Source organism: Daphnia pulex, chromosome 7 (genome assembly GCF_021134715.1).
Source record: "Daphnia pulex isolate KAP4 chromosome 7, ASM2113471v1".
Taxonomy (NCBI): Eukaryota; Metazoa; Arthropoda; class Branchiopoda; order Diplostraca; family Daphniidae; genus Daphnia; species Daphnia pulex.
In genome coordinates this window covers 10,035,345-10,043,265 of record NC_060023.1, presented here as the reverse complement: position 1 = coordinate 10,043,265, position 7,921 = coordinate 10,035,345, and the positions used below count along the sequence as shown (strand labels likewise).

At 38.5% G+C, this 7,921-nt stretch overlaps 2 long non-coding RNA genes across 3 annotated transcripts; one reads left to right on the top strand and one right to left on the bottom strand.

Annotated features, from left to right (window-relative positions):
- Positions 1–229: 229 nt before the first annotated feature.
- On the top strand, positions 230–4,357 carry LOC124198671. 2 transcript variants are annotated; one of them, XR_006876659.1, is made up of 11 exons: positions 230–447; positions 836–887; positions 956–1,015; positions 1,106–1,228; positions 1,316–1,355; positions 1,977–2,083; positions 2,151–2,268; positions 2,551–2,850; positions 2,917–3,041; positions 3,246–3,379; positions 3,487–4,357. It is a non-coding gene; the product is annotated as an uncharacterized LOC124198671 (long non-coding RNA). The 2 variants fall into 2 exon arrangements; XR_006876658.1 differs by lacking the exons at positions 230–447; positions 836–887; positions 956–1,015; ... (4 more) ...; positions 2,551–2,850; positions 2,917–3,041 and having other exon boundaries at positions 3,172–3,379.
- LOC124198674 lies at positions 927–1,359 on the bottom strand. The gene is made up of 2 exons (XR_006876662.1): positions 1,241–1,359; positions 927–1,181 (listed from the first exon to the last, which is right to left on the bottom strand). It is a non-coding gene; the product is annotated as an uncharacterized LOC124198674 (long non-coding RNA).
- Positions 4,358–7,921: the final 3,564 nt, after the last annotated feature.

Sequence of the window (7,921 nt, the reverse complement as noted above, 5' to 3'; positions counted from 1 at the left end):
GTCAAGTTGTTTTCAAAGAAGGTACCTGATTTATTTCAATTTTCATCGCATTAAAAAATTGTATCATGAATTTAGTTGTTTTTTGCAGCAGTCCTTTCTCATGCTAGTGCCATTGTACATTGTGGATTATAGTTTTTAAATTTGTATGGGATTGCGATATTTTATATTTATTTCACCGGCGTCGATCTTCTTCATAAATTGAATTGGAAACACAGCATCCTAGTTCTCATGAAAATTCGTCTGCAGTGCATAAGTAACAACATCAGCAGCGGCCATTTTAGTATAAAAGTTTCAGCTATTGAATTCTTTAATTTTACTTGGCATTTGTCAAAAAAATTCATTAACGCAGAGCTTTCTTTGATTTCTCGATTGCCCAGTCCTTGTTAGAAAACAATAAATTACGCAGGTTTCTCAGATCACGTGCACATAGGTACTACAAGAAGTGAAGTATGGGACATTATTTTGCCTAATAAGTACAGCTGGAAGTTGCCTCTGCAGTAATGAAGAAAAATAACCTGATGAATGGTCAAAGTCTTTAATTGTGTTGGAAATTATCGGGAAAGTTAAATTAACTTAATGTAGCCTACTGAATTGATTGGTGCTGACTCGAGCTGAAATTTGACAGCAATCCAGTTTTAGTTGAAATATGGTTCTGATAGTATAGTTTTTGGTGTGATGGCGTTGTAGTTATCTCTGTAATTTTGAGAGCCTTTTGCCTTAAACACTACATCAAAATTGCAAGAGTTTTGAAGTCTTGCTTAATGTCCAAACATTTGTTTATCAATAAGAAGCATTATGCTCACTTTTGCACCTTAATAATAAGTGCTCTTGTTAGTGTGAGCTGGTACAACTTGTAAAGAGGGCAGCAAAATTGGTTGGAAAGTTGAGTATGAAATATATGCTTATTATTTGTATTAACGAGTGCATGGTTTTAAAAATTTTATATTCTGGACAGGGATTTCAATCATATCATGCACAATATAATATTCTCATGTTAAACTAGTCATCCTGACAGGTAATAATGGGTCAAATTTAACCCCTTTATTAGTATTATTCATGTTTCTATGATTATAATTGTTATTCTATTTGATTCTCTTGCTTTCAGGGCAGTGTGGAACATCAGTTGGTTTGGTAAACCTGTTTTCATCCCTGCCTGTGCCCCAAATGGTTTCACTAAAAACCTGTGAAGAGAATTTGCCAAATATTGCTTGATTTCCAAAAAGACGGGGTAAAGTTATACCATAACAACATATCTTTTCATGTTGGAGATTATGTCAAATGCATTTAAATTTGTGTATTTTTGTGAACTATACAGGATAACCAAGGATAACTCGCCCATACTTATGTTGAATGCAGTAATGACGTGGTACTCTCTGCTTTATTTTTAATTTGACGGAAGGGATACTACGGTACCTACCGTACCCCCAATATTTCGACTTTTTCTCTTTTTCTTTCCATTCTTCTCTTTGTTCAAAAGAGAGGTAATTAAGGAAAAGAAGAAAGAAAAAGAGAAAAAGGCGAAAAATACTTTGATCTGTATATTTGAATAAAATAATCAACCAGTACCATTTCCTATGAATTTGGTTGAAGGTCATAGGGAACAAAACGTAAACGTGTCATGCGACGGTGTAGAGGTTGGGTTAGAATGACACGTGTGACATCATTATCAAGTAGGTAGAATTGCCGCAAGGCTTGAGTTAAGAGGACAGGGTTAGAAAAAGTCGTATAAAAGGAGAGAGAAGAGACGAAAGAAATCAGTCGATGGAGCATCTCCGACACGGTAACATCTGTAGTGAATTATTTGTCACAACCTGCATTTTTCGTCAGTTATGGGTTATGGTTAATTGGTTATGGGTAAATATTCCTTTTTTTTTTTTCATGGAGTCTTGTAGTGTATGTATGTAATGTATGCCATTTTTTTCTATTTCTAACATGCCAATTATTTAATATTAATGTTTAAATTATTTATTGTCTAGTCGTATTAAAGGAGACAACAGGTGATCATCTCCGACATGGCAATAACTGCGGTGCACTATTCGTTACCAACTGCATTCTTCGTCGTACCACCAGTTTGCTTTCATGGGTAAATATTCTTTTTTCTACATGGAGTTGTGAAATGTGAATCAATTCTTTTTATTTGTTTTTGTCAGTTACAATCGAAAAATTCGTTGTTCACGCTTGTAGTTCACAAGAAATGTTTCGTAAAACTGGCATGCGGTGGTGTAGAGGTTAGGTGAGAACCGGACGTTTTCCATCATTATCAAAAAGGTACAATAGCCGCAAGGCTCAAGAGGTGGATCAGGGTGAGAAAAAGTTGTATAAAAGGAGAGAGAAACGGGTACAGAAATCAGTTGAGCGAGTATCTCCGACACGGCAACAGCAACTGCAGTGCACAATATGTCAGGAACTGCCTTCTTCGTCGCTTTACTGTCCTCAATTATGGTCAAATATTTATATATAGAGTTGTGTATCAACTCTACATTTTTTTTCCTGTTTGTTAACATGCCAGTTTTTATTGAATGCTAATGTTTAAATTCATTAATTGTCTAGTAAAATATCGTGCTGCTGCTGCTATCGTCGTCGTGCTGATGTTGGGTGTCGTATTGGCTCGGTCAACCACTGGTGTACTGATGTCTTTTGGGTATGGTGGTTATGAAACCGCAACGCCGCACGTTACTACACCGAGGCCCCCAAGTACTTCACCACCAAGTCTCCAGATTATTACACCACAACTTCGCTGCCCGAGCTACTACACCAAATCCCCGAAGTACTATTCTTCCCCGAGGTACGCCATTAAAGGGTCGAGTACTACACCGAGGCCCCTATTTACTACACCACTACATATCATGGGTAAATATTCTGTTACATGGAATTTAAAATGCGAACTAATGAATATCCAAATTATTTATTGTCTAGTCGTATAAAAGGAGAGAAGGCGATAGATATCTGTCGAATGGTTATCACCGGCATGGCAACAACTAATAGTGCAGTAGTCGTCACCAACTGCATTCTTCGTCGTACCACCAGTTTTGCAATCATTGGTAAATAATTTTTTTTTTTTTTTGTGGAGGTGTGGATCAGCTCAACGTGTTGTATTTTTTAATATGCCAGTTATTATTGCATATGTTTCAATTTAATTATTGTTTCGTATACTATTATGTCGTGCTGCTGTTGGGTGTCGTTTCGTTGATGGCTGGGTCGACCACTGGTGTACTGATTTCTCCTGGGAATGGCGGACACCAAAGCACGACGCCGCCGTCTTACTATGGAACATCAACATACGACACGACCAGTTATTACACCGAGGCCCCCAAGTACTACACCACCAAGGAACCATAGTGTTACACAACTACAAATGCCGCGCCAGCTTTAATCATTGGTAAATATGAATTTTTTTTTCATTGAGATGTGTATCAACTGTACTTATTATTTTTAATATGGTAGTTATTATTGCATATAAATGTTAAAATTATTTTTATTGTTTAGTTATCTATGGCGTGCTGCTGTTGGGTGTTGAATCGTTGATGGCTGGATTGACAGCTGGTGTGCCGATGTCTCCTGGGTATGGCGGGTATCAAACCACAACGCCGGCGTCTGACTGCACGACAACATACGGAATGACCAGTTACTACACTGAGGCCTCCATGTACTACACCACCAATGTTCCAGATTGTTATACAAAAACATAAGCTTTCTCGAGTTACTACGCAGAAGCCCCGAAGTATTATTCTACCCCGAGCTCTTTCACCAAGTCACCGGAGTATTACACAACTACGTATGCAGCGCCAGCTTACTACACCGAGGCTACCAAATACTACTCTGCTCTTAACTACTGCACCGAGGCTCTAGCTTATCACACCACCAACGGTCGAAATCTACACAAAAGTGCCAAAGTACTACTCTGTCCCGAGCTACACATCTCTAACTGAGGTGGCCAAGTATTACGTATCCTTAATTAACCAACCGCTGCCCCTTCGTATTATGCTGAACCGAAATACTACACTGAAGCCCCAGTTTACTACACCACAACCTACGCTACACCCTGCTACTACACCGAAGCTCTGAAGCAGTACACTACGAAGGGACCCGAGTACTATGCCACTACATACGATGCTCCGACCTACTACACCGAAGCTCTGAAGTGTTACTCTGCCTCCAGTTACTACACCGTCAAGTCATCTGAACGTTACACCACGACCTACGCTTCTCCAACTTACTACAGGGAGGTTCCTAACTATTAGAGCCAAATTTGTTTTATTTATCTGTGTATAGGTTTTCTGTCGTATCATAATAGTTACTTGTCGCTGGTAATTGTTGTTGTTCTTAAATTAGAAAATATACGTATTAAAGCGGGTAATTAAATTGTACGACTTCTCTTGCCACCTTCTAGCCTTTTGACGTTGAAAAGTGTTCCGATCTGATTTTGATGTCGAAGATTTGGAATTGATATGCTCTAGTCACTTTTGGAACTTGAACCCATTTCACTTTCAGGGTAGGTTAGGAGAAACTTGCTGTTGTTCATTTGTTCTAAATTTTATGATTTAACAGCTCTGTAATTTTAAGATTCTTAGACTCTTCGTAGTATTTTATTGAAAGGTAATCTGGAGATAAAAGATACTTGTAATATCATTTGTGCAAGAATGTAAGACTTGACAATTTTAAGTACTTAGACACAATGAACAAAAACTTTAATAAGGAATTGCTTTGTTGTCCCACCTCCACCCACAATTCCACCGCATTTTACAATCACATACATATATACATACATACACTTAAGCTAACCCGTTGGCTGCCACGCCATACAACCCGTAGGTTGCTCTCTACTACTCTACGCGTCACGTCTGAAGGATCCATGACCAAGTGGGACTTGCCATTGCTGACAAGTCCGTGCTGACAAGGGGGGGACTAAGGTGCATTGCCTTTTGACAGGCTTGCCTTGCGGCAAATTTTGGGCTTGGCGACTCTCCGACCTCGCGGCTTGTAAGCCACGAGACCGAACAGCGCGGCCCGTGCAGGGGAGAAAAAGGTGTGGCAGCCAACGGGTTAACTAACACAAACACAAACGCAATAATACCAACAATACGATGATCCACGTTGATGACGAGTCTAGGTGTCGGTCGCGATTCCACCGAGTTTCGTTCGCACCAGGAGCAGGGGCAACGTCCGACGGAGACCGTTGACGACTGTTAAAGATGAGAAAATCCTCTTCTCGACGTCTCCTCTGCATTACCTGAATAAAGACAAACAATTCTTATTAAGTGACATGTCAATAAAAGTTACATAATACAAATAGGAACATTGATCATGTTTTTTAGCTCAAAGATTTAAAGATGCAATTTTTTACACTTAAAATCAAGCTTGCAATATTGAGAACTGTAAACAGAACAAAGCTCACTTGCTAGTCTAAAAAAAAAAATCCGGAAGTAGACCGGAAGTAACCACAGCGCCTGAACCATTGAGCTGTCGTCAAATTAAACCACATATTCGTGATCTCCATGAAATTTGGGGTCGATTAGGTGGGATTTAAACGAAATCCAAAATTTGGCCAAAATCGAGAATTTTCCTGAACTATAGTTCAGGAAAATTTTCGAAACCGGAAGTACGAAAACGTAAAAAAGATAACATGAACTTTACCACAAATTTTACGAGGATCACGAATATGTGGTTCTTTTGCTCCTCAGATGAATATTTACTGAACTACTGACTGAAATGAGCAAACCGGAAGTAGAAAAAAAAAACTCATTATCAAAAATCTAACAAGTGAGCATTGTTGGAGGTCTAGTTATCGTCAGTTTCCACTAAAAAATTTCCACACAACAGCTGCCGATAAATGTTTAAAGAGATTTTCAAAGTAACTGAAACTGACTGTTTTGGCAGCTGAAAATTATCGAAAAGCCATCTAGCGTTAGAAAAAAGAAACGTCTAAATAACACACTAACACTTCTTTTACGCGCAAGAGGGGCCTGATTTTGGAATTACTACACAGACAGAGAGTTTTACGCAAAAAGATAACTAGTAGATAATCTACGAAAATAATTCAATTGTCCGGTACCTGGCCATAATCCCGTGGTGAGTGACTGCACACTGCAGGTGTGTAACAGCGGACGGAAGCGATCACTGAAGTGATCCAGAAACTCGCCAAGTCGCCAGTGAAGTAAAACCAATTGTGTTTAGAAGCAGTGAAACTAGATGAGCGTGCGTCGCGAAGATAAGGATGGAGAAGAACGTTGATGGAAATCCCTCTTCCGTCATGGTCAGCATTGGCTCAAGAATCTCCGTGCCAGGACCACACGATTCCATAAAGAAACTGCGTGCTCTGTAAAATAAAATGTTTTACATTAATAAAAATATAACAAAGAATAAAGCATTTCAATCTTTACCTATTTTAAGAAGCACACTGATTGTTCATGATGAAAAAACTGTGAAAATGGAATTCACTGCAACCAACAGCATTACTCCACATGTTGAGATCAATTTCCTCATGCACAGGTTCATGAAGTATTGCAGTAGCATGGTGATAGGTGGTTCACTTCACACTCTTCATGTCACTGAAACTTTAAGTTAAGTGGGAATGGGACAAGGAATTTCTCTACGTTATTTACAAATTTACACAAATTTACCTATGAGAAATAAAACTGTACCTATGTCTTAGCTGGGTTGCCTTCTAATCAGAAGTAAAAACAGCCATGACAACAAACATGCTGTTGCAGGGTACACCACCAAAATTGCGAGATTCAGAAAAGATCCTATGGTTCAAGAATACCTATGTTACATGAAAATCTGAATTGTAATGGTCTGGTAGCAGTAATGGGGGAATACCTTATCTCTGCACATTTGTATTCCACTATATGTGTGCTTCAAACATGAGTTTTAGGCTTTTGACTGCATGAGGATCTAATGGATGGAAATTGACTCAGCGCTAAGTCAACTTGTTGGAATGACTGACAGTATGCATCTAGAATTTGGAGAAATAAGTTGGTACAATTTAAAAATAAGGAAACTAGGATAAACTCAAGATTAACCTACATAAGATAAGAAGTTCAATTTGGTATTTGATATCACAGGAATATTAAAGTATTAATTAGCTACAATTTGTTTCGCCTTTTTCGCCTCGTTTCACGCTGTAACAACAACAAAGGCGACACTAGCGACATCTAGTAATGGGTTTTGAATCCTAAGTAGGTAACACGATGGGGCTAGTGTCGCGTTTGTTGTTGTTACAGCGTGAAACGAGGCTCCTGTGCTTCCTGTGATTTCATATACTAAATTGAACTTCGTAACTTATGTAGGTTTATCTTGGCATAGTTTATTCCTTATTTTTATACTGTACCAACTTATTTCCCCAAATTCTAGATGCATACTACCAGACCATTACAATTCAGATTTTCATGTAACATAGGTATTCTTGAACCATAGGATCTTTTTTGAATCTCGCAATTTTGGTGGTGTACCCTGCAACAGCATGTTTGTTGTCATGGCTGTTTTTACTTCTGATTAGAAGGCAACCCAGCTAAGACATAGGTACAGTTTTATTTCTCATAGGTAAATTTGTGTAAATTTGTAAATAACGTAGAGAAATTCCTTGTCCCATTCCCACTTAACTTAAAGTTTCAGTGACATGAAGAGTGTGAAGTGAACCACCTATCACCATGCTACTGCAATACTTCATGAACCTGTGCATGAGGAAATTGATCTCAACATGTGGAGTAATGCTGTTGGTTGCAGTGAATTCCATTTTCACAGTTTTTTCATCATGAACAATCAGTGTGCTTCTTAAAATAGGTAAAGATTGAAATGCTTTATTCTTTGTTATATTTTTATTAATGTAAAACATTTTATTTTACAGAGCACGCAGTTTCTTTATGGAATCGTGTGGTCCTGGCACGGAGATTCTTGAGCCAATGCTGACCATGACGGAAGA